The sequence below is a fragment of the Heteronotia binoei genome, chromosome 5, assembly GCF_032191835.1.
Source record: "Heteronotia binoei isolate CCM8104 ecotype False Entrance Well chromosome 5, APGP_CSIRO_Hbin_v1, whole genome shotgun sequence".
Taxonomy (NCBI): domain Eukaryota; kingdom Metazoa; phylum Chordata; class Lepidosauria; order Squamata; family Gekkonidae; genus Heteronotia; species Heteronotia binoei.
The window spans coordinates 12467328-12493876 of record NC_083227.1 but is presented as its reverse complement, the minus strand read 5'-3'; the positions used below and the strand labels follow the sequence as shown (position 1 = coordinate 12493876).

At 48.6% G+C, this 26549-nt stretch overlaps 1 protein-coding gene and 1 pseudogene across 7 annotated transcripts in view; both read left to right on the top strand.

The window, feature by feature from the left end:
• The window catches only part of LOC132571063 (zinc finger protein 883-like), a 661721-nt gene that overhangs the window by 524072 nt on the left and 111100 nt on the right, over nt 1-26549 (top strand). The gene's annotated exons all lie outside the window — the stretch shown is intronic.
• On the top strand, nt 15040-15869 carry LOC132571124 (large ribosomal subunit protein uL2-like; annotated as a pseudogene).

The following is a 26549-nucleotide window of genomic DNA, read 5'->3' as shown; positions in this document are numbered from 1 at the left end:
TGGATGGGGCTGGAGAGGGCTCTCTCAGCAGCTGCCCTTTCAAGGACAGAGGCTCAGAGCGGCCAACAATCTCCTTTCCCTTCCTCCCCCACAACAGACACCCTGTGAGGTGGGTGCGGCTGGAGAGGGCTCTCCCAGCAGCTGCCCTTTCAAGGACAGAGGCTCAGAGCGGCCTACAATCTCCTTTCCCTCCCTCCCCCACAACAGACACCCTGTGAGGTGGGTGGGGCTGAGAGGGCTCTCACAGCAGCTGCCCTTTCAAGGACAACTCCTGCAAGAGCTACGGCTGACCTGAGGCCATTCCAGCAGGTGCAAGTGGAGGAGTGGGGAATCAAACCCAGTTCTACCAGATAAGAGTCCACACACTTAACCACTATACCAAGCTGGAGAAGGCATTTGGGGTACATTCCTGGGCCTGCCTGCTCTCCTCTTGCTCCAAGGAAGCTCCTTCTGCCTTGGGGAATGTTGCTTCTATCTTCAAGGAAGAGAAGAACCAGGTACCCATGAGCCTTAGAGAGGAACCAGGTACCCATGAGCCTTAGAGAGGAACCAAGTACCCATGAGCCTTAGAGAAGAACCAGGTATCCATGAGCCTTAGAGAGGAACCAAGTACCCATGAGCCTTAGAGAGGAACCAAGTATCTATGAGCCTTAGAGAAGAACCAGGTACCCGTGAGCCTTAGAGAAGAAGCAGGTATCCATGAGTGAGAAACCAGGTACCCATGAGCTGGTACCTATGAGCCAACATATTTCCGACTTCTGTGAGGCCTGAGTCAGGCATGGGGGAGTGGGGAGAGGCGGATGGGAATGTCGTTGCATGAACGCTGTCTTCACAACCAGATTTTCAGCCAAATGCAACATCACCAGGACACCACATCTGTTCCAAACCCCTTCCTTATGCCCAGGGGGGTGCAAGCCCACAGCCCACCAGTTTATTTCAGCATCCTGTTTCCCACAGCAGTCTGCCACATATCCCTATAGGAATGGGCACCGAAGCCAAATTCTCCCATTATTATTGGCTCCCCCAAAGGTTTTTTTCAGAGCTCTGCTGCCCCAGAAGATGGAGGTTCCCTTTATCCACCGGGTTGAATAGCTCTGCCAAGATTTGTCTACCTTATGGAAGGAGGGTGAGATATGAACATTTTAATTAATGTGAAGAATTGCCTTCCATAAATTGGTTTGATTAGTGGGCATCGAGTTCTGCAAGTTAAAGCTTTGTCGGGTGAAGAAGTGTGTAATCCCCCCTCCCCCGGTGTCAACACTCCACCCATCAAATGCACTGGCTACCCCAATCATATCCAGACATTAAGAAGAAGAAGATATTGGATTTATATCCCGCCCTCCACTCCGAAGTCTCAGAGCGGCTCACAATCTCCTTTACCTTCCTCCCCCACAACAGACACCCTGTGAGGTGGGTGGGGCTGAGAGGGCTCTCACAGCAGCTGCCCTTTCAAGGACAAAGGCTCAGAGTGGCCTACAATCTCCTTTCCCTTCCTCCCCCACAACAGACACCCGGTGAGGTGGGTGGGGCTGAGAGGGCTCTCACAGCAGCTGCCCTTTCAAGGACAACTCCTGCGAGAGCCATAGCTGACCCAAGGCCATTCCAGCAGCTGCAAGTGGAGGAGTGGGGAATCAAACCCGGTTCTCCCAGATAAAAGTCCGCGCACTTAACCACTACACCAAACTGGCTCTCCTTAAGGCTGATTACAGACCGGCACTTTGGGCCAACTCAGAGACGCCTCTGAAGTCGGCCCCCAAAAATCCCTCCACACGCAAACATCGGCTGGGAGTCCCCATCCCGCACTCACCCCGTCCTTCCGGCCGCTCCGCCCAGCTCAAAAAGCTATTGCTTTGAAAACGGTAGCAAATATCTGAGCCGGCCGCCAGCCGCCAGAATGCCGTCTGGATGGGGAAGGGCGCACGCAAGGCGACTTGGCAGTCTGGAGCTGTCAAGCTGCCCCAAGCTCTTCCGGGTTTTTAAAATTATTATTGAGACCAAGCAAAGCGCTAGTGCACTCATGTGCACCAACGCTTCCCCCCCACAAGGGAAAACAAAGGCCACCTTCCTGTGCAGCAGCACCCAGCCGCCTCACGGACGGGATGCTGGCGGCATGTGGGTGAACATGGGGAGGTTCCGGGATGGCTCTTTTTGAGCTGTCCCGATTCGCGCCGCTTCCCTGCCGTCCCAGATTGCCCGTCTGTTCTCAGCCTAAGAGTCCTTCCTTACCAGAGGAGAGGGCATCTTGGGCACCCTCCTTGGCCTGCCCTCTCTCCCCTTGCTTCACGTAAGCTCCTGCCACCTCAGGAAACGTTACTTCTATCTTCAGGGATGGTTCCCACATCTGAAAAAGCAGCAGGGGAAATGAATTAATTAGCGTCTGGCAGTGTATGCGGTATAACCGCAATATGTACAGGCTACCATACTTTTACTTATGAATTTCACGAAAAGAGGCAGTCAAAAAAACAACTTTCAATTTTTTAAAAATATATATTCTTTTATTATTCAAAAACGACAAACCATCTGCATACTCGCGGAGTGTGTTTTGGCCAGCAATGAAGAGGAAGGCTTTGCACGTGTTTTTTTTTTTTTTTTTAAAGATACTGGCTTACTCCTTCACGACATACAGCTCGACAAGAAGACATTCACAGTGCTGATGAAGTGGCAACACAAAACGCGTCTATAGCCGCGCCCGCCTCACGGCCTCACCCGATCTCTTTATATCAGTCTCTTCGGGGTATTTTACTTTATTTATCTGATGGAAATATAATTCACTTCGTAGGGAACCACAGCAGCTTTGTTAGTTTTTTTCCAAATATAGGCTCCAGAGAAACTTTAACGCAAACCACAGAATTTATTGTAACACAAAGTCTTAAACTGGGGATATGGGAGATATTTACACAGGCTAACACATTGCTCAGTTGTTTCAGGCTTTACATTAACTTTTTCTTTCTTGAGTCTCTCAGTTTCCAGTTCTCAGTTTCCCTATAGTACACACTCTCCACCTCTAGCAAAGGTCTGGCCTCTTGGGAATGATGTGCCAAGTCTCACCCCTCGACTGGAGCCTCTCCTCCTAGCCCTTCTGGTTTCTTAGACCCACATCCGTGCCCTCCACCTCTTCACTAGTCCTTCAGAGATGTAGATAGGTGTCTGTGACCGTACAGGTCTTGACTGACTCACACTTGTTCCACACACAGCCCTCTTAGCTGGTTATTCTCGAGCTTGCAGTCAGCTTTTCTTCTCTTGGAAGACTTTCCCGCCACTGTCCCAAGCTCCTTCAAAGAATCAGCCGCCCTCTCAGCCTCTGTCAGGCACGAACTGACCCTCTCAGTCCCTGTCAGGCTCCAACTCTGACAGACTTCTGACAGGCACCAACTCTGTCAGACACCAACAGACTGAAAGACTGCCTCAGCAGTTTGCTTTCACTCCCAGACTTTCCCTCCCTGAGAGATCCGAGCACTTGGCCCCCACCCTCAGGTCACCTGACGCAGGCCCTGTGCGTCTTCAGTTTCTGGTTACAGCGTCACAGCGTCTTTTATTGTAACTAGTTAATTGGACGCTGTTTGACTAAATAACAATGAGCTCTGTTGAAAATTGTTTCTTTACTGTCTGTTGTTGTGAAATTCATAAGCATGGTAGCCTATACATATCACAAGTGGGCAGCTGTGTTAGTCTGAAGCAGTCGAACAAAGCAGGAGTCAAGTGGCACCTTTAACACCAACCCATTTTTATTTAGAACGTCAGCTTTCGTGTGCTCTTAAGCACACTTCCTCAGGCGAGGAATCCAGCACAGTGAGCAAAGCTACACACAGCTGAGCAGAGCCATACAGAGCTGGTAGGCAGTGGCCCAGAATGCAACATGGGGCAGAATGGTCTGAAGCAGGTGAACAAAGCAGGAGTCAAGTGTCACCTTTAAGACCAACCAATTTTTATTTAGAATGTCAGCTTTCCTGTGCTCTTAAGCACACTTCATCAGACGAGGAATCCAGCACAGTGAGCAAAGCCAGTTATGGTTTGTGTTTCTTACAGTGTATCTCAACTGTGATCCCATCATTGGTTTTTTGCTTGTTTGTTTTTTGCTTAGTATTTGTAGTATAGCCAGGAGGTGTAAAGATTGTCTAGCAGCCAAAGGTCTAATTCTTTTACTGTCATGCACCACTAGATGGCAGGCCAGACTTGTTTTTTAGGCAAGACACATTTCAGCAGTGGTTTGCCCTTGCCATTTAGAATCATAGAATCATAGAGTTGGAAGGGACCTCCAGGGTCATCTAGTCCAACCCCCTGCACAATGCAGGAAACTCACAAATACTTTCCCCAAATTCACAGGATCTTCATTGCTGTCAGATGGCCATCTAGCCTCTGTTGAAAAACCTCCAAGGAAGGAGAGCCCACCACCTCCCGAGGAAGCCTGTTCCATTGAGGAATCGCTCTAACGGTCAGGAAGTTCTTCCTGATGCTGAGTCGGAAACTCTTTTGATTTAATTTCAACCCATTGGTTCTGATCCTACCTTCCGGGGCCACAGAAAACAATTCCACACCATCCTCTATATGACAGCCCTCCAAGTACTTGAAGATGGTGATCCTATCACCTCTCAGCCGCCTCCTCTCCAGACTAAACATCCCCAGCTCCTTCAACCTTTCCTCATAGGTCTTGGTCTCCAGACCCCTCACCATCTTTGTCGCCCTCCTCTGGACCTCTTCCAGCATGTCTATATCCTTCTTAAATTGTGGTGCCCAAAACTGAACACAAGACTCCAGGTGAGGTCTTCCCAGAGCAGAGTAAAGCGATACCATCACATCATGTGATCTGGACACGATACTTCTGTTGATACAGCCCGAAATTGCATTTGCCTTTTTAGCCACCGCATCACACTGTTGACTCACGTCCATATCTCTGTGTCACTGCCCTGGTATTCCTTGGGGGTCACCTATCTAAATACTAGCTGAGAGACTGATCCTGCTTAGGTTTTGAGATCTGATGAGATCAGGGAGCAGTGAGGGAGATGGGTAAGAGATGGGATGCAATAGACCAAGGAACAGATCCTGCCCCATTCCTATGACTTTTCATCCTTCCATCTGCAGAACTGGAGAGTTATCTGGAGGGATCAGAAATTGTCTAGCAGAAGAGCCTGCTGAAGGAGGCTGTAAAATCTCCCATTTGGATAATTAACTCTTGGACAAATACCTGGCAGGGAAACTTCAGGATGAAGCCAGGAATCAATGCTTGAATTGGACATATTGGTGGAAATCCCCCTCACCTGTTCTGCCTGCCTCTTCTCCTCTGCCTGGCTCAGGAGGAAACCTTCGGCCAGGGCCACTGCCTGAGAACTGGTCTCCGGCCCGCATCCTCTGACCCAGCACTGCATCTCCTGGGGCAGGAGAGTCAGGAACTGCTCCAGGATCACCAGGTCCAGGATCTGCTTCTTGGTGTGCCTCTCCGGCTTCAGCCACTGGTTGCAAAGTCCATGGAGCTGGCTGCAAACCTCTCGGGGCCCATTGGCCTCATGGTAGAGAAACTGCCGGAAGCGTTGGCAGTATACATCTGAGGCCATGGCATCCTTAGCCAGGATCTCTGGCACAACTCTTTCCCAGAATTCAACACTGCTCCCAGCTTGGAGGAGAAGGGGGCCTTTGCTTGCTGTCTTGCCAGTTCCAGGTCCTCCTTGGTCCTGCTCTTCCATCTCCTGCCCCTTCCACTGAGTCTCCTCCATCTGTGAAAAGAGGCCTTGATTCCCTTGGCTGTGAAGAGACGTTTCTCTCTGGGGGGGGGGGAAGGAGAGACACAGACGTGACACAATGAACAATCAGAATGGAGCGACACCACCAAATATCACAAACCTTCATACGCTCATGGGACACGTGAGAATTGCCCTGGCGGATCAGAATAAAAGTGCTTCTTGTGCTTTGTAGACCAGGCTTAGTATTATTTTGTTATATTACATACAAAGGTGTTTTAAATATGTAGCCTTGTGTGTTTTTTTTGGGAAAGTTAAACATCTCTGTTAGGCTCTTTAGACATGTTTAAATCACTCACGCCACCGTCTTCACAGGGATGTGTGCCCATGTGCCATTTGTTCCTCCTGGCCCTGTGTCTGTGGAAGGCTGATGGCAGGGGGTGTGGCCACATCAGCATGCCCCGCCCCTCTCTGTCGGTCAGAGGAGGAGTGGGCACTGGTGCTTTCCCCATGGTCTTCCCTGGCATGGCTAGGCTCTCTGCATCTCGGCAGCCATTTTTCCAGTTTCCCACTCCTCTGCTGGGTGGGCCTGGGACACCAGCTGGCAGCCCCGGCCCCACACTGGGCAGACATCTGGGTCTCAGGAGGACGGGGCTTGCAGCCGATTGCAACACAGGCAGGGGTTCCCGTCCCCCCTGCCCCTTTTAGACTTACCCAACCCAAAAAAAGGCAGCTTTTTGTTTGGTATTTGGCAGATTAAAATGACCAGCGACAGAATGTCAGGTTCGTCGTTTTGTAGAAAAAGAGGTGCCGGAGCTCATTCGCATACGCCACCCACCCCCTGACATCACCGAGAGGTGGACTAAATGTTGACAGCTCAGCATCTAACCTTAAAATGCTTCTTGAGCAGGGATTTTCCACCCTGGAGTTGCCAACCCTGTGCAAACCCTGGCTGAGCATGAGGATCCCGGACTCCCCACCCCCTCCCGGACCTAAGCAAAGCTGACCCCCCCCCCCCCTGCCTTACTTCTAAGGAGACCTTCCCGGGATCCTGGGGCTGCACGGCTTTCCCCTGCTGTGTCTTCTCTGCAGCCCTCTCTGTTCTCTTCGCCCTTTCAGAAGAGAATCCTCCCCCTTCCTTCTCTTCTCCGCCCCCCTCGCCTAGCCTCTCTAGCAAACGGCTCTCTGCTTTTAACCCTGTCAGTGTTATTCAAGCATTGTGATGTGGTAAAGGAACTCCAGAACAATGTTTTTGAAATCCAAACGCAGAAATATCGTCTTGATTTTCGTTAGTTGCAATTCAGCAGTTTCTCTGGTAGAAACTTCCATCTGGGGCCCTGTGAGGCGGGTGGAGCTGAGAGAGCTCTCACATAAGCCATTAAAGTTCTCACACGTTGGTATAAGACCCCGGTACAGTTATCACACTCCTGCTCAATTTCTCCCCTTTGTTTTAAGAACTGCGGTCAGAGAGGCACATTTTTTCACTCCTGGTGGCTATGCCCCATCATAAATAATTTCTGGAGACTAATCTACCAAGAAGTACATGACCTCACCTCATTTTCTCCCCCATTCACGCCGGAATATGCTCTCCTGAATCATACAGGCACTTCGCGTATTCCTACACAAACAGGATTTAATTTCACATATGTTTGTGGCGGCCAAATTTGCAATCGCCTCGGTTTGGAAACAGCAAAATCCTCCATCAAGGCAGGCATGGTGGCTAAAGCTGTGGGACTACTTTGTCTTAGATAAACTCACTCATGATTTAGATCCTCGTAACACCTCCCAATCTGCTTCTCTGGACTTTGTGTGTAAATGGCGTCCCTTTATTGACAAGGTCTCAAAGGACAGCAAAAATCCTAATGACCCATATCATGCTATACTGATGTCATGTCAACTGTTGTTGTAACCTGTATTTTAATAACTAACTTTGTTTATATCCATCTTCCCGCTGTATATGGGTACATACTACACATCTGCCGATGCATTTTCATACTTGTATCTTGAACTTTATATTAATAAAGCTTTTTATTATTTTAAAAAAAAAACATAAGCTGCCCTTTCTAAGACAACTCTTGCGAAAGCTATGGCTAACCCAAGGCCAGGCCAGGCCCCAACTAGGCAAACCAGGTGGCTGCCTGGGGCAATTTTATTTTCCCATGCTTAGAAGAATGGGAAAATAAAATTGCAGACTACATATTGAAACAAACCTGGGGACTACGTGGTAGTAACTCTCTATTTGAGAAACAGATCAATTCCAAAATCTGAGGAGAGATGGGTTGTGTATTATGTGAGCAGGAGTCAAATTTAGGATCAGAAACAGTTCAAAAATTGTATATAAATGTATTGCAACACAGAAGCAGGATGAGGTTTAAGTTTTAAATGTCACATCTTGACTATAAATGCATAACGGAAGTGAAGCTGACACTTGATGGTTCTTTCCACCGCCATGGCTTTGAAGGCTGGTGGTCTTGTGGCTTTATTCTAATCGACGAGGCTCCAGTCCTTTGTGTGTCTGTCAGGAAATTAATAGTATAGAGGGGCTACAAAGAGGAAAAGAGGGATTATATAACATGATTGTATATATCACGGATAATTATATATTGCAGAGTGTATAAACGGAAAAAATATTTCTTCCCGACATCTTCTTCATTATAATGTGAAGACTTACAGATGGCAACGCGTCGTGGGAGTTTTCAAGTCAAGAGAGAAATAGAGGTGCTTTGCCGTTCCCTGCCTCTGTGTAGCAAGCCTGGACTTCCTTGGTGGTCTCCTATCCAAATACTTGCCAAGTCCAAACCTGCTTAGCTTCCGAAGTCTGACAAGATCCTCTCAGCCTGAGCGATCCAGGTCAGGGCCATATCCAGGGTTGCCAAGTTCAATTCGAGAAATATCTGAGGACTTTGGGGGTGGAGCCAGGAGAGCCAGTTTGGTGTAGTGGTTAAGTGTGTGGACTCTTATCTGAGAGAACCGGGTTTGATTCCCCACTCCTCCACTTGCACCTGCTGGAATGGCCTTGGGTCAGCCATAGCTCTGGCAGAGGTTGTCCTTGAAAGGGCAGCTGCTGTGAGAGCCCTCTCCAGCCCCACCCACCTCACAGGGTGTCTGTTGTGGGGGAGGAAGGTAAAGGAGATGGTAGACCGCTCTGAGCCTCTGTCCTTGAAAGGGCAGCTGCTGTGAGAGCCCTCTCCAGCCAAACCCACACCACAGGGTGTCTGTTGTGGGGGAGGAAGGGAAAGGAGATTGTAGGCCACTCTGAGCCTCTGTCCTTGAAAGGGCAGCTGCTGTGAGAGCCCTCTCAGCCCCACCCACCTCACAGGGTGTCTGTTGTGGGGGAGGAAGGGAAAGGAGATTGTAGGCCGCTCTGAGCCTCTGTCCTTGAAAGGGCAGCTGCTGTGAGAGCCCTCTCAGCCCCACCCACCTCACAGGGTGTCTGTTGTGGGGGGAGAAGATATGGGAGATTGTAAGCCGCTCTGAGTCTCTAATTCAGGGAGAAGGGCGGGGTATAAATCTGCAATTCTTCTTCTTCTTCTTGGGGGTGGAGTCAGGAGCAAGGTAGTGACAACCAGAATTGAGCTCCAAAGGGAGTTGTGGCCATCACATTTAAAGAGACCGCACACCTTTTAAATGCCTTCCCTCCACTGGGAATAATGGAGGATAGGGGCATCTTGTTTTGGGGCTCACAGAACTGGACCTCCTGGTCCAATCTCTTTGAAACTTGGAGGGGGTTTTGAAGAGAGGCTGGAAATTTGATGCCTCTACCTCAAAAAACAGCCCCCCCAAAAAAAGCCGGGTGGTGGTGGTCAGGGGTGGTGGGAAAGGCTGCCAGTCTGAAGAGAGGCAGGGCTGACCTGAAGGGACCAAGTGGGGTCCGGTTCAGTAGAAGCAGATTCGTGTCTCCATCTAGGATCGCTTTGGTACGCGTTTGCGCCTCCTTTCTTTGGCCCTGAGCATTTTGAGCACTGGAGACTTGCCAGTTTCCTCTCGATGGCTTTAATTACTGGCCGCGAGCAGCCTCCAGCATCCCGGGAAACAGGCGCTTGCCTAGTCCTGGCCCCAGAAGAACAGAGTGCAGGAGAGCAGCTGTAGCCAGGCAGTGCAGGAGAGCAGCTGGAGCGCTGCCCCTTGGAGAGCGGCTGGGTTCAAAAGCCCCCCCAAACACCAGCTATCTCCCTTTCCCAATGGAAACCATTACACACAAACGCATGGGAAATACACAAAACACTGGGTGTTACAACTTTTTTGTCATATGTATTATATACACGGCAAAAAAGGACAAAACGTAGCACACACACTGTTGCCAACAGGGCTGTTTTTTAGCAGGAACGCAAAGGAACACAGTTCCAGCAGGCTTGACATCAGAGGGTGTGGCCTAATATGCAAAAAAGCTCCTGTGTGAAATGATGGTGATGTCAGGGGGTAAGGCCTAATATGTAAATGAGTTCCTGCTGGGCGTTTCCCAGGCCTCAGATTCAGCAGGAGCTCACAGGAGCACAGCTCCTGAACCTTTCGGAGGGTTCCACCTCCTCCCCATTGAATAGTAGATGCAGCTGGATAACAATCTCTGGATGAGCTCCACCACCTATTTTTCTACAAAACGACCCCTGGCTTTTTCTACAAATAAAGCCCTGGGGGGCCAATAAATCGAATGGTCCGAAAAAACCTCCAAGGGGGACTTGTTCTCTGTTGTGTTGTTTCTAGAAGGCTGCTCAGGGGAGTTCCTCTCAGACCCTTCGGATGGATTCTTCTCCGCGCCGCTTACCAAGTCCGGTCCCACCCCCCTCGAGGGCCTGGCTGACCCTCCTTGAGCCAATGGGGGGAGCTGCTGCAGGCAACCGAACTTTGTGCAACTGGCCACCCCCCCCCCTCCCCTAAGCAGCCAGCAGGATTGTGTTGGGAAATACCTGGCGGCTTTGGGGGTGACTCTGGGAGAAGGTGGGGTTTGGGGAGGAGAGGGGCCTCAGCATGCGACAGTGCCCTAGAGTCCACCCTTCAAAGCAGTCATTTTCTCCAGGGGAGCTGATCTCTGCCAGCTGGAGACCAGTTGTCAAAGCGGGAGATGCGCTTAGAGTTCAAGAGGATGATCTTTAGTGATGCAAGAATGAAGGTTGCACACAGCAGTTGTAAAACCACTATATACAGTTTATTTACACCTCTCACTCTCCAATGCGACAGTATGCTCCGCTGCACTCCAACTTCCTTAACCCACACATACCAAAGTATCTCTGTACATTTATACATTGAGGAACCAATCAGCATCTTGCTGTGTCATGCTGACTGTGCTTCTGGCTGATGCAATCCCTTGGCACCCAGCCACCTACTGTCATCTAGATGATCTAGCCTCTAGCACCAGTTTCACTTTCACAGCATGTACTATAAACTGTCACTCCTGTCAAATATAATTGACACTCCAGGCCCCACCTGGAGGCTGGCAACCCTACTGTAGCCCTCTCCCTTTCCACGATCTGGAGCAGGTCGACCTACAGTCATCCGAGTCAGGGGGGCTTCCTTCCAGGTTTTAGGATTGCAGCCTGTTCCTCCAAACCAGTCTGTGAGTCTGCCCAGTTGGACAGGGCTGCTTGATGCTCCAAATGTTATCCTTCCGGACAGCCGTATTAGTACCATGAACGGAGGGGAGGTCCCCCGCTCGACCGCAGTGAGAGTCGGGCGGCTTCGGAAGCTCTGCCAGCCCGGACGGTTCGCTGCTGGGGCCTGCTCCAGGGGGTCCAATTCTATGAGCCCCCAAAGAAGGTGCCCCCCATGCTTTATTATTTCCAAAGCAGGGGAGGCATTTAAAAGGCGTGCGGTCCCTTTAAATGCGATGGCCAGAGAACTCTCTTTGGAGTTCAGTTATGCTTGTCTCGACCTTGCTCCCGGCTCCACCCCCAAAGTCTCCTGGCTCCACCCCCAAAGTCCCCAGCTATTTCTTGAATAGGACTTGGCAACCCAAAGGAGGATAGAAGGCAAAGTGGGAAAGGCTTGGCTTTTGGGGAGGAGTGGACTCTTGCTCCCCCCCTGCCTCCAGTCTCTCGCCCCTCCCCACCCCAGACCACCGTCTCAGCCCTCAGCGGGGAGGAGGGGGGGAGAGTGAGCCAAACATCACAGAGCAGCAGCGGCGACGTCACAATCGACCCCACAGAGCCGCTTTCCCGCCTTTCTCTTTCACTCTCTCCCAGTAATTTGCAGGGAGAGGATGCATTGGATTATGCTCGGGGAAGAGTTGTGTGGCCGGCCTCCAAGCTGTTCGCCATTAAGGCTAGAAGAGCTAAGGGAGAGGTCGCCAAGCCCTTCACCATCCAGGCTGGCCAATGAGCTAAGGGAGAGGTCGCCAAGCCCTTCACCATCCAGGCTGGCCAATGAGCTAAGGGAGAGGTCGCCAAGCCCTTCACCATCCAGGCTGGCCAATGAGCTAAGGGAGAGGTCGCCAAGCCCTTCACCATCCAGGCTGGCCAATGAGCTAAGGGAGAGGTCGCCAAGCCCTTCACCATCCAGGCTGGCCAATGAGCTAAGGGAGAGGTCGCCAAGCCCTTCACCATCCAGGCTGGCCAATGAGCTAAGGGAGAGGTCGCCAAGCCCTTCACCATCCAGGCTGGCCAATGAGCTAAGGGAGAGGTCGCCAAGCCCTTCACCATCCAGGCTGGCCAATGAGCTAAGGGAGAGGTCGCCAAGCCCTTCACCATCCAGGCTGGCCAATGAGCTAAGGGAGAGGTCGCCAAGCCCTTCACCATCCAGGCTGGCCAATGAGCTAAGGGAGAGGTCGCCAAGCCCTTCACCATCCAGGCTGGCCAATGAGCTAAGGGAGAGGTCGCCAAACCCTTCACCATCCAGGCTGGGCCGCTTTCCTGCCTTTCTCTTTCACTCTCTCCAGTAATTGCAGGGAGAGGATGCATTGGATATGCTCGGGAAGAGTTGTGTGGCCGACCGCCAAGCTGTTCGCCATTAAGGCTAGAAGAGCTAAGGGAGAGGTCGCCAAGCCCTTCACCATCCAGGCTGGCAATGAGCTAAGGGAGAGGTTGCCAAGCCCTTCACCATCCAGGCTGGCCAATGAGCTAAGGGAGAGGTCGCCAAGCCCTTCACCATCCAGGCTGGCCAATGAGCTAAGGGAGAGGTCGCCAAGCCCCTTCACCATCCAGGCTGGGTCGCTTTCCCGCCTTTCTCTTTCACTCTTTCCCAGTAATTTGCAGGGAGAGGACGCATTGGATATGCTCGGGGAAGAGTTGTGTGGCCGGCCGCCAAGCTGTTCGCCATTAAGGCTAGAAGAGCTAAGGGAGAGTCGCCAAGCCCTTCACCATCCAGGCTGGCCAATGAGCTAAGGGAGAGGTCGCCAAGCCCTTCACCATCCAGGCTGGCCAATGAGCTAAGGGAGAGGTCGCCAAGCCCTTCACCATCCAGGCTGGCCAATGAGCTAAGGGAGAGGTCGCCAGCCCTTCGCCATCCAGGCTGGCCAAAGAGCTAAGGAGAGGTCGCCAAGCCCTTCGCCATCCAGGCTGGCCAATGAGCTAAGGGAGAGGTCGCCAAGCCCTTCACCATCCAGGCTGGCCAATGAACTAAGGGAGAGGTCGCCAAGCCCTTCACCATCCAGGCTGGGCTGCTTTCCTGCCTTTCTCTTTCACTCTCTCCCAGTAATTTGCAGGGAGAGGATGCATTGGATATGCTCGGGGAAGAGTTGTGTGGCCGACCGCCAACCTGTTCGCCATTAAGGCTAGAAGAGCTAAGGGAGAGGTCGCCAAGCCCTTCACCATCCAGGCTGGCCAATGAGCTAAGGGAGAGGTTGCCAAGCCCTTCACCATCCAGGCTGGCCAATGAGCTAAGGGAGAGGTTGCCAAGCCCTTCACCATCCAGGCTGGCCAATGAGCTAAGGGAGAGGTCGCCAAGCCCTTCACAATCCAGGCTGGCCAATGAGCTAAGGGAGAGGTCGCCAAGTCCTTCACAATCCAGGCTGGCCAATGAGCTAAGGGAGAGGTCGCCAAGCCCTTCACCATCCAGGCTGGCCAATGAGCTAAGGGAGAGGTCGCCAAGCCCTTCACCATCCAGGCTGGCCAATGAGCTAAGGGAGAGGTCGCCAAGCCCTTCACCATCCAGGCTGGCCAATGAGCTAAGGGAGAGGTCGCCAAGCCCTTCACCATCCAGGCTGGGCTGCTTTCCCGCCTTTCTTTTCAGGGAGAGGACTTGGAGATGCTAGGGGCAGAGTTATGTGGCCGGCTGCCAAGCCGTTCCCCATCGAGGCTGGAAGAGCCGAGGGAAAGAGCCTCCAGCCCTTCCCCCTCTAGGTAGGTGGGGGGTGAGGGAAGGCCGGGGCTGCTCCCCTCCTCTGGCCACTCCAGGGCCCAGTCCAGCCAGCTGGGGCCAGAAACCTGGTCGAGGCACCAAGGGAGAGGAGAGGAAGGCAGTGGGCGTGGGGAGGGAACCCAGCGGTGCATCTCTCCGCCTTGAAAGACGTTGGTTCTGCTAGAGGCACCTGGGGTGTCACACAGTTTACATTCATAGTATATTATAGGGGTCAACAAAGAAGCGTGGCCAAGGGTTTGCCAGATTTTCAAAGCCATAAGAAACGTCTTAAGAAGGCTGAAAAAGCCCTGCAAATGGCAGTCATTCTGCCCAAAAAGAACTGGGAAAGTGAGACCGGAAATGGCTCATTGAGCGAGGGAAAATTTCCTGCCCATGCAAACCCTATATCCTTCCTACCTCCTGCTCTCCCACCCCATCTCCCTGACATTTCACATAGTGTCACACAATTTATATTCATAGTATATTATTATTTGCAGGTGCACAAGGAAGCATGGCCCTTGCGGCTTTTGCAAAGAATAACAAAGTTCTGCAGGAGGAGAAGATTGACATCCCAGATTGACCCCGGACCATCTGCCTGCCCATCAGCTGTACTACCACTGAAATACAACCACAGAGACGGGACGTAGCTAGATGGACCGACAACTTGGCCCAGGAAGAGGCACCTTTTGTTCCTCTTTGCTGTACAGTCTATTTTCTAAAATAACATCAACAGGAAAATCCCCACAACAAAGGGCAAAAGTATGGTCCAGACATTAAATCACATAGCACAGAGTCTTCCCTGCAGCATCTGGTTCAGCCATTAGTGGGTAACATGAACCTCTCTTTCAGAGGCCTTCCCATAAAGACCACGTGGCGCCAATGTCGGCCTTGTCAGTCCCTCTCTTCCGTCACCTTTCTCCTTTGTCAACAACCACCTGTCTTTAGAGATGGAGTCATTTAATACGTCAGCAAGTTGGATGGTTGAAGGCAGCAATCCGGATCTTACCCCGCCCCCTCCCCTGCGCCACGCTTGCCTGTTCTGTTTTTCATTTGTGTTTTGGGACGATGTCACCAGTCTCTGCTAGGAAGGGGCGATGATCCGGCTGAGTACACAATGGGCTGTGTCATCCGAGGCCAGAGAAAAGGTGCTGGGTCTGTGTTCAGGGCCCACGTGAAGCACGGGAAGGGTCCAGCAATGCTGAGAGCTGCCGACTTTGCTGAGAGGCAGGGCGATATTAAGGGCATTGTGAAGGATATCGTTCATGATCCTGGCTGAGGAGCCCCTCTTGCCAAGATTGCTTTCCGTGATCCATATAGGTTTAAGAAACGAACAGAATTGTTCATTGCAGCTGAGGGCATTCATACAGGACAGTTTGTGTGCTGTGGCAAAAAGGCTCAGCTCATGTTGGCAATGCGCTACCTGTTGGCACTCTGCCAGGAGGCCCCATTGTCTGTTGTCTTGAAGGGAAGCCTGGTGATCGTGGCAAACTGGCTCGTGCTTCTGGAAACTATGCCATAGTTGTCTCCCACAATCCTGAAACAAAAAAAAAAACAGGGTAAAATTGCCTTCTGGCTCCCAGCACAGCAAACAGAGCAGTTGTCGGTATTGGCGCTGGCGGTGGCCGTATTGACAAACCTATCTTGAAAGCTGGGTGAGCTTATCACAAACACAAGGCCAAGAGAAACTGCTGGCCCCGTGTCTGTGGTGTGGCTATGAGTCCTGTCGAACATCCCTTTGGTGGTGGTAACCACCAATGCATTCGTAAGCCCTCAACCCTGAGGAGAGATGCTCCAGCTGGTCATAAAGTTGGTCTCATTGCAGCCTGTAGACTACGGGGAACAAAGACTGTGCAGGAGAAGGAGAACTAAGGCCTTGCGTTCAGCATTCATAGAAAAATAAATGTTGTGAGAATGGTAAAAAAAAAAAAAGAGGAAGTGGCTATGTTTTCGATACCAACTGGCTCGGACCGTGCAAAAAAATGTTGGCACCTTTGTCAGGGCACTGCAGTGCTGTTTGGATAATCATTGGCTTGCTTCTGTCCCCTGCAAGAGAGGCCACATAGACACTTCTAATCAAGCCCAAGAATCCTCTTCCTGTCCCTTCCTTCCCTCACCCCCCATGTCCTGTCCTCTCCTCTCCTCTCCTCTCCTCTCCTCTCCTCCCCTCCCCCTCCCCTCCCCTCCCGTTAAACCTGTCCTTAAACCTGGGCAAAGGAGCCCATATATTGGTGTAATATCTTAGGAGAAGCAGAGTGGCCTGGTGGTCTGATTCCATAAAAAGAGCCAGCTTGGTGGCAGCCAATTGATCAAGGTGTGCCTCTCCTCTCAGGACTCCAGGCCAGCCTCCCGCCAGGAAGCCAGGGGAGAGCTGGAGGTTAACTGCAGGCAGAGCGCTACGAGGGGTTCATCCCCCACCCTGCGGCAACCTGTGGAATGTGAGGTCTCCTCTTGAGCCCCTTACGTTTTCCAACATAATCTTGGAAGCTTTAGCACCCGATTGACCGCAGCTTCCATTTTGAAGCGTCACGGAGGCAGAAATGCATCGTGATGTGATGGCAGTTGCAGGAACTGAGCTTCTCGTGTCCCAAATCCACCCTGAAGCTCACTGGGGGGCTGTGAGCCAGTCCCCCTTCTAGGCATCCACTGAGGCTGTGATACAGAAGCTGGGTTGGAGCAAGCCAGGATATTTCAAGATCCCAGGTCAAAAAAAAAAACATACCTCAAAGTTTGGTTTGAGAATTGCGCTTTGTGAAGGACCCCTATTAATTACCTCTGTTCAGGAAGGGTTTTCCCGTCACTTTCTCCAGGAATAGCAGAAAAGGCACTGGGACACTAATTAGAAAATTAAATAAAATAACAAAATTGATTGGAAATAGCGGGGTGGGAATAAGCAAATACTTCTTGGACATTCGGGTGAATATTGTTTTGGCACCGCACTCTCTTTGGCACTGCCCTCGAGATCTTCCCTGAGACACCTCCCAAGTGTCTCTCTCCCAGGAATCTTTTCTTCCCTTTTAACCACCACAACTGTCAAAACCCAACCCCTCCTTCAGAACTTTGTGGCCGTGTTCCAACCAATGGGAGAGCTAGGAAAAGAGCTGTCAATCATAGCCACTCTTTTCTCTCTGCCCCTCTTCAAACGATTCTGCCGTTTTGCAAAATCACCCTTTTGTTTTAGTCTGTCACAGTTTCTTCACTAGAACGCAAAAGAGACTCTTTCCTGATGGACAAGCCGGACCATACACAGGGGTAAGGCCACATCAGGGGTCATGGAACCAAACAGCTGGAGAGGTGAATGACAGCCGTCTAGAATCATAGAGTTGGAAGGGACCTCCAGGGTCATCTAGTCCAACTCCCTGCACAGTGCAGGAAACTCACAAATACCTCCCCCTAAATTCACAGGATCCTAATATGGCTTTGGACTTCCTGCATGGAATTGTGGGGTAGAGCAATACTCCCTCTGAGCTGTGGAGTCTTGTGAGCAAAAATTCTACTTTGTGATCTACTGGCATTAAAATCGTGAGCTACTGCATGAATTAGTTTGCTGTGGGGCCATTTTTCCTGAGCTAAGACAAAAATGTGTGAGCTGAAGGCTAAAAACTATGATCTAGCCCTCACTAACTCAGCTCAAAGGGAACACTGGGGTGGAGTGTAGATTGCCTCTGAGATTCCTTCCAAGACTTTAAGCAAGCTGGGAAATGTAAGGGGTGGATGTGAATCCGTGTGTGTGTGTGTGTGTGAGAGAGAGAGAGAGAGAACATAAGAGAAGCCATGTTGGATCAGGCCAATGGCCCATCCAGTCCAACATTCTGTGTCACACAGCGGCCAAATACACACACACACACACACATACTGTGGCTAATAGCCACCGATGGACCTCTGAGAGAGAGAGAATAACCATGTCTGTATATCTCTTCTCTCTCTATGTGCCACAAGTGCATAATTATATCTATTTGATTAACAGAATCATAGAGTTGGAAGGGGCCAAACAGGCCATCTCGTCCAAACCCCCCCCCCCCCCCCGCTCAATGTAGGATCAGCCTAGATTGTCCCTGACAAATGTTTGTCCAGCAGCTGCTTCAAGACTGCCAGTGAGGGGGAGCTCACCACCTCCCTAGCTAGCTGATTCCCTGTTGAACAACTCTGACTGTAAAAACATTTTTCCTTCTACCCAGCTGTTACCATTCCACAATTACCTTAAGTTCTGACCTCTGCTCCCAAGAGGAAGAGTTCCCTCTTCTTAGCATGTACTGATAAGGTGCTGAAACCAGGCAACGATATGTCTCCATTCTGTTTCCCTCTCTCAGTGTGTGTGGGGGAGAAGACTGTTTCTGCTTCCCCATGAAGAAAGCTTGAAGAGGTCAGGGCTCTTCAGCTTGGAGAAAAGATGATCGAGGGGCTGAGACGATGATGATGAAGAAGACGACTGCAGATTTACACCCCCACCCTTCTCTCTGAATCAGAGACTCAGAGCGCCTTACAATCTCCTACATCTTCTCCCCCCACAACAGGTACCCTGTGAGGTGGGTGGGGCTGAGAGGACACTCACAGCAGCTGCCCTTTCAAGGACAACTCCTTAGGTTATGGCTAACCCAAGGCCAATCCAGCAGCTGCAAGTGGAGGAGTGGGGAATCAAACCTGGTTCTCCCAGATAAGAGTCCGTACACTTAACCACTACACCAAATTGGCATAATTTTGTAAGCGTGATAGAGGCTTACAAAATTATGCAGGGGACAGAGAAGGTAGAGGAAGATGTCCTTTTCTGCCTTTCTCACAATGTAAGGACTCCTAGGCTTAGAACAGATCGAAGGAAGTCCTTCACCCAAAGCGTAATTAACATGTGGAATTCACTGCCACATGAAGTGGCAGCAGCTACAAGCACAGAGGGGGTGATAGAAACATATGGAGTAGAGGCCAGATGGCTCATAGTCAAGGTATAGATGTCTGGGGTGTTGGTATTTTTTTATTCCTGTACATTAGCAGAGTACTTTCTCGGTCCTGGCCCTGACCTGGTGGAATCAGCTCCCTAGGGAGATCCGAGCCCTACCTGGCTTACTGGCCTTTCGTAGCGCCTGCAAAACGGAGCTGTTCCACCAGGTCTTTGGATGAGGCAGTGGGCATCTATTTAGCCATCGGTTGGCCTCCCCTCTACTGCTCTACTGCAGTACTGTACTGTGATGCTGTATTGTCGTTCTATTTTGTGCTATACCACCTTGCTGTCATGTCATCCTGCTGAATCATCTTGCTGCACTTTGATGAATGTTGTCATTGGTTTTATACGAACCCCAGAGAGCACTGAGGTCAGCAGGGAAGAACCGGCTGACTATCCCTGGACCAAAAGAGGCCAAACTTCAAAACACCCATACACGGGCCTTCTCCATCGCAGCTCCACACCTATGGAACCAGCTCCCGGAAGAAGTGCGAGCCCTGCGGTGCCTTGACCAGTTCCGCAGGGCCTGCAAGACCACCCTTCTCAGGACAGCCTTTGCTGGCTGAGAGACCGCTGTGGGTGACTTCGCTATTATCATTTATAAATGGAATTAGCACCTGGAAATCTGTGTAATACTTGGTTAACTGGAATGTTTTAAAGTTAATTTGATTTTAAACCCTGTATAATTTTATGAAATGTTGTTAGCCGCCCTGAGCCCGCCTCGGCGGGGAGGGCGGGATATAAATAAAATATTATTATTATTATTATTATTATTATTATTATTATTATTATTATTATTATTATTATTATTATTATTATTATTATTATTTATTGTGATTTGCTGTACTCCGCTCTGAGCCCCCAATGGGGGACTGGGCGGGATAGAAATAAAATAAAATAAAATAATAATAATAAACAACTAGCCTGTAAGCACAGCAAAAGCCATGTGGTTAGCGGAGGCTGCATGTGTGCAATCATGAAACAAAAAGTATATGGAGACTTCTTTGAGATTTCAATTTAATAAGGAGTTTTATAGGAACTCCATTCTCTAGATAGGAAAAATGGGAAATATGTATCTAATCCAACTAGCTGGATGAACAGAGATTACAAAACGTGTCCTGCTCTCAGGATGACAAAGAGGGAGAGTGTGACAAAGTGTGTGTGTGAGAGAGAGACATCAAGCTGGAAGGAAGGAACTTCCCTGAGAGTAGCAATCTACACTTCAAAGGGATAGCAGCAGACAAGAAAGGAAGGACGTCCTGTGTCCTCTCTCTGACTCTTTGACAGCCCCCTCTGAACTCTGAGGCTGAGAGACAGTGCAAAGGCCTCCACTTCCAACATAGGACAGTGATGCTCTGTATTCTTGGTATATGGGTGGCCACAGTGGGAGGGCTTCCAATTGTATAATTTTTATTGATTTTAACTATAAAAAGAAAAAGCATAAGCATAGATACAGAAGCATTAAAGAGGGGGAGGGGGAGATACAGCATGGAAGACCAGAAACAAAGAAAAATGCAAATATATCTTTTACATCTCTACCTCCAAATGAAATACCCAATTCTTTCTACCTGCAAGTATTACATTTTCCCCTTATATTTTACCATCTTTATCTTTCATTATACACTTGTTACTAAACTATTACTTAAAATACAAGTCTAAACTATTCTTCTTCTTCAGCACATTCAAGTATAAAAAAGTCAGAGAAGTCTCAACACAGAACTAACTGGCTAAGCTTAAGCGTATTAAAAATACAGACTAACTAGTTGTTTTAACAACGTCGTCATTAAAATGAGCATAAGAAACAAATATCTTTATCCTTCTAACTTAACTTATTTCAAAAGGAACGAAAAATAAATCATATTTAAAATATCATAAAACATAGAGAGATAAAAAAGTGATAAGCAGAAGGAAAACATAGTAATTTATCTGTCTCAGTATAAATATTTTCTCCAAACAAACATATTAAGAGCAGATCTACCAGATTACAGAATAATTGTGTTGTCTGCCTTCTTAAAAATTAATCCAAGTTAACTATTTATTTATATAAAATTCTTTTCAAAACTTTTCAAACCTTTAACTCTTATATCCATATTGTTCTAGGAGGAACAACTTAATATGTCCCAAAAATCTCACTCGGCCTTTTAAAATCGCATGTCAGTTCTTGTTGAGAGTTCCATGTCCAAGTACCCACAGAGAGAGAAACAGTTTAAAAACCCTTCTTCCTGAAAATTTCCCACGTCTTGATTTTTTTTGCTGAGATATACCTTCTCTCTCCTTAGTGCAGTCATCCCTCTTGAGAAAAATAGTAAGGATCCCACGCCACTTGTTCCTCTTGAAAAAACTTCAATCAGTCTCGATTTCCGGTCCTTCTTTTTAACTGCGCAATAAGGTTCCATTTTGGTTTTCTTCTGTTCGTTTCCCAGCGGATCACTCTCCAATTCCAATTCCACAGACATCACCGAGATCTCTTTAACACTCTGCTCATGTAGATTTGAGATTTCGCTAGCTTTCAACATAAAAGTTTCCATTTGCTTTTTTATCAACTCGGTTCGTTAATGAACCAAGGTCTTGCTTTAGAGAAGTTATGGTATCCATTATATCTTTTTTATAAAACATTTCGCTTGGTAATGCCATTTTTCTCTACCAAATAACTCAGTCTATTAATCAAAGTTGAAAAGTAACTTAGAGAACCAGTTGTCTGTCTCTCCAAATCTCCTCCAGCCGTGTGTTTTGATTGTTGCCATTTCAGTTGCATTCAGGCGGCAAAGACAAATCTCTCTAAAATATATCTCGTTTTTGTTCAGACCATATTGTAGCCAGAGAATAGTCTCATTAACACATATTCAGTTATAATCTGGGTCAATTTGAGTATCTATTTTCAGTCTAATTAAAATTGTTGCCAATGCTCAAAGTTGTTCTTTGTCTTTTCGAAGCTTCATTCACAGGAAAGTGGGGGGGGGGGATTCACCTCTTTCCCTTCCTTTGAACCACAGTGGGAGGGCTTCTGAAGTTCTGGCCCTGCTGGTGGACCTCCTGATAGAGTCTGGGTTTTGGCCACTGTGTGACACAGAGTGTTGGACCGGATGGACCATTGGCTTGATCCAACATGGCTTCTCTCATGTTCTTATGTCTGGGGCAGCGATGCTATGTATTTTTGGGACTTGGGTGGCCACAGTGGGAGAGCTTCTGGAGTTCCGGACCTGCTGGTGGACCTCTTGAGGGCCCTTCCAAACCATCAGTTTTCTCCAGGGGAACTGATCTCTGTAGTCTGGAGGTGAACTGGAATTCCAGGGGATTCCCTGCTCCTACCTGGCATCCCTGAGGGAAACAGACAGTGGGTCAATCTCCTGCCCAAACATTTGTGTGGGCAGTTCTGCAGGCAGCATGTCCCCCTCCAACCAGGGGGAAGCAGTTGGGGGGGGGTCAGCATTTCCACTCTTCTTGCTGTCAATATCCACCGCAACAGATACAAGACAACCTTTGTTGCAAAGCAGACAAGAACTTGGCTTGTGATTTTAGACAAAATTACAACTCCATTCTCTAGCTTGGCTTGCGATTTTAGCTCTTTCATTTCTTGTTTATGGACAATTCCCTATTGACTCTGACCGTAGAGCTGGGGTAGACAAATTTGCTTAACCTAAGAGCAGGGGCGTAGACTTTTCAATTTCCCGGGGGGGGGGGGAGACTGGGGCCCAGTCAGAGGCATTTGATCCAGTGACATCACAGGGAGGGGCCTCCATTATCACTACCTATGAATTTATAGAGAAGCTCCCTCCCCGTAAATTTAGGGAGCACCCCCCCCCAACAATGCCCATGGACTGGGCCAAACCCAGGAAAAGGTGGGAGTTTGTCAGTGGTTATAAGTGGTATCTCAGAGGTCTCTTGCTGTGTCCTGTTTTTGAAATTCACTTTTAGAATAGTCACTTTAAGATCTGCAAATATACATATCATGTGCATAGGACAAACCAAGGGTCACAAATTTGACAGTAAAAGGCAATATTGTTTTGTTGTTTTTCTGTTTTATTGTTAATATTCAATGTTGTTAGCCGCCCTGAGCCTGCTTTGGCAGGGAGGGCGGGATATTAATGCGAAGAATAGATAAATAAATACAGAAAAGCTTTAAGGGGACATTTTATAAGTTTCCCTGGATGTTCACTTACAGGTGTCTTGTTTCTGCCTCATTAATAAAGTACGATTGTGCTGAAATTGACAAAACTATGGCATCACAGATACCTTTGTTTGATAAATTCATGGGTCTCTGACCCAGGGCAGAATACAAAACAGTTTCTGGGTGCTCTATTTCTGAGCAACGTACAAAGTTCAGAGTTAGTTAATACTATAGCAATATGTAGGCAACATAGCAATACAGAGGACGTGCAAGTTAGGGCTTCAGAGTGGGATCTGCCACACCCAGGTTCTTGCTGTGGAAGCTGACTGGGTGATTTTGGACCAGGCATAACCATTTCCATTTCCAGCCTAACCTGCCTCTCAGGGTTGTTGTTCAGATCACGAGGGGGGAGAGGAGAATGATGCAAACTACTTTGGCTCCCCCACTGTAGAAGCTGCGGGGAGGGGGAAGGCAATGGAAAGCTGAAGTCGGAGGGGCAGATAAAGGAAAGGAGATAGGGTTGCCAACTCCAGGTTAGAGGTGGAGCCTGGAGAGGGTGGGGTTTGAGAAGGGATAGGACCTCAGACAGGTACGATGCCATTTCCCTCTAGGGAGGCACTGGAGATCACTCAGATTAACAACTGTTCTCTAGATGACAGACATAAACTCCCCTTGAGGTGGTGGGGGTCAATGCCTTCACTTGGGTGGGTGGGAAGACAGCAAGGGTGGCAGGCACTCGCCCAGAGCCTCCTTCTACAGCCCTTTGTATTTTTCTTCACAACAGGCCTTACTCCTAGTACAGATAATAAAGCAGTCAACAAATGTGAGAACTGAGTTGGAGCCCAGTAGCACCTTTAACTATTCAAAGTCCTAAAAGATGATGCTGTTAAAGTGATGCACACATTATGTCTAAAATTTGGAAAACACAACAGTGGCCACAGGATTGGAAAAGATCAGATTATATTCCAATCCCAAAGAAGGGTAATGCCAAGGAATGTTCAAACTATCGCACCATTGCACTCATTTCACATGCCAGCAAGGTCATGTTAAAGATCCTACAAGCTAGGTGAGGGAATTAGACGAGAGCAAACAGAACTGGAAAGGGTCCTGCTTGGAGATAGTGAGAAATTGATATCGAAAGTATATAAACTATTATTGAAATGGTCTACAGAAGAAGAAGTAGTAAAGTCTCAAATGGTTAAATGGGCAATTAATGTGAATAGAGAAATACAAATGGATATGTGGGAGTACCTTTGGGAGAACTCGATGAAGATTTCAACTTGTCAGAGTATCAAAGAGAACTGTTACAAGATGATGTATAGGTGGTATATGACTCCGAAAAAGCTGGCTAAGATGAGTAAAAAGATGTCAGACAGATGTTGGAAATGCAAAAAGCATGAAGGTTCTTTCTTTCATATGTGGTGGACTTGTGAAAAAGCGAAAGAGTACTGGAAGATGATACAACAAGAAATCTCCAAAATTTTGGGTTACGACTTTAAGAAAACTGCAGAGACTTTTTTGCTTGGATTACAATTAGAAAAACTACCAAAGGAAGACAGGACTTTAATTTGGTACTTGCTTTCAGCTGCTAGGACATTGTATGCGCAGCTGTGGAAACAAGAAAAAACACCAGAGAAATGGGACTGGATTACGAAAGTTTTATCGTGGAGTGAGATGGACAAATTAACTAGAACTTTAAGAGACTATGACTTAGATATATTCAAAAAAGAGTGGAAGAAATTTAAAGAATATATGGAGAAAGAGTGGAATGTAAAAAGACATTGGACAATTTTTTAGTATCAATGAGAAAAAAATATTGAACTTTGATCGGTTAGTAATACCTTTAGAACTGAACTTAAATCTATAACTTCGGGGAAGTCAACATTGGAGGGAGGGGGGAGTGAATTACCATATGGGTTAGTAAATAATTTGACTATTAAGTTTTGTAACCATATGTTATTAATAAATTGTTAAAACACAAAGATCCTACAAGCTAGGCTTCAGCAGTATGTAGATCGGGAACTACCAGAAGTTCAAGTTGGGTTTCAGAACTAGAGAGCAAATTGCCAACGTTCGCAGGATTATGGAGAAAGCACGGGAGTATCAGAAAAACATCTATTTCTGCTTCATTGACTATGCTAAAGCCTTTGATTGTGTGGATCACAACAAACTGTGGCAAGTCCTTAAAGAGATGGGAGTACCAGACCACCTCACATGTCTCCTGAGAAACCTGTATATGGGTCAAGACGCAACTGTCAGAACGGGATATGGAACAACTGATTGGTTTAGAATAGGAAAAGGAGTTCGACAAGGATGTATATTGTCACGCTGCTTATTTAATTTATATGCAGAGTACATCATGCAGAATGCTGGCCTGGATGAAGCACAAGCCGGAATTAAGATTGCCGGGAAAAACATCAACAACCTCAGATATGCAGATGACACTGCTCTAATGGCAGAAAGTGAGGAGGACCTAAAGAACCTCTTGTTGAGGGTGAAAGAGGAGAGCACAAAAGAAGGCTTGAAACTCAACATCAAAAAAACTAAGCTTCCTGTTGTCTGTTCAGGCTCTGACCTTTCCCCTATTTAAAGATCTTGCTGAAGAAAAAAAGGAATCTGAATACCAATTGCCGATCTTGATATAAATAGATATAAAAACTTAATCAATGTATCTCCTTTTAGGCTTCCCAACCCTCCCGCCCTGGCGGGGGACCCCAGAATTTACAGCCTCTTCCCCCGCTCTCCAAAAAAACGGAAGCAGGGGGAGAGGGGGGAAACGGCACCAAGGAGCGTGGCGAGCCGCCCCATCTCGGAGGAGCAGCTACGGTGAACCAGAGAAGAGGCGGCAGCAGCGCAGCAGCATCGCCCGCTCCGCGTCTGAGGTAAAATCAGAGAAGGGGAGGGTGGAGGGAAGGAAGACATTTAAAAAGGTGTGCCATCCCTTGAAATACGATGGCCAAAACTCCCGTTGGGGTTCAGTGATGCTTGTCACACCCTTGTTCCTAGCTCCACCCCAGTGTCTCCTGGCTCCACCCCCAAAGTCCCCAGAGATTTCTTGAATTGGACTTGGCAACCCTACTCCTTATTCAAGTATGATTCTCTGTGCAAAGCACGGCTAAATATGGTTCTTAAACGGACTTCTAAGACAATAGTGCAAGCTTTAGGTTCACACCTAATATGGCTCTTAATTGGCTTTTTAAAAGGCAATAGTGCAGGCTTTAAGTCCACACAGGCTGACTCATCAATCACCCCCTCCCTTTGGAAGAGGAAAAGAGCAAAAGGCTGTTTTGCTTGGTTACCTCATCACAAAGGAGAAATAAAAAAGTGTGGGTGAAGGAAGCAGGTGAGGGAGGAGGACGCAGACAATGGCCAGTTGCTGGTGGGCCTGACTGGAGCCCTCTGGAGGCTGGATCAGGGCTGCAGGCAGGTCACCAACAGGGCACATAGGCCAAGGCCTTCCTCTGAGGTTGCTGCCAGGCTCTGGGATTCAGAGGGTTAGTGCCTCTGAATGTGAAGGTTCCCCTCAGTCACCATGGCTGCTAGCCATTGCTAGGTTTGAATCCCCATCTCC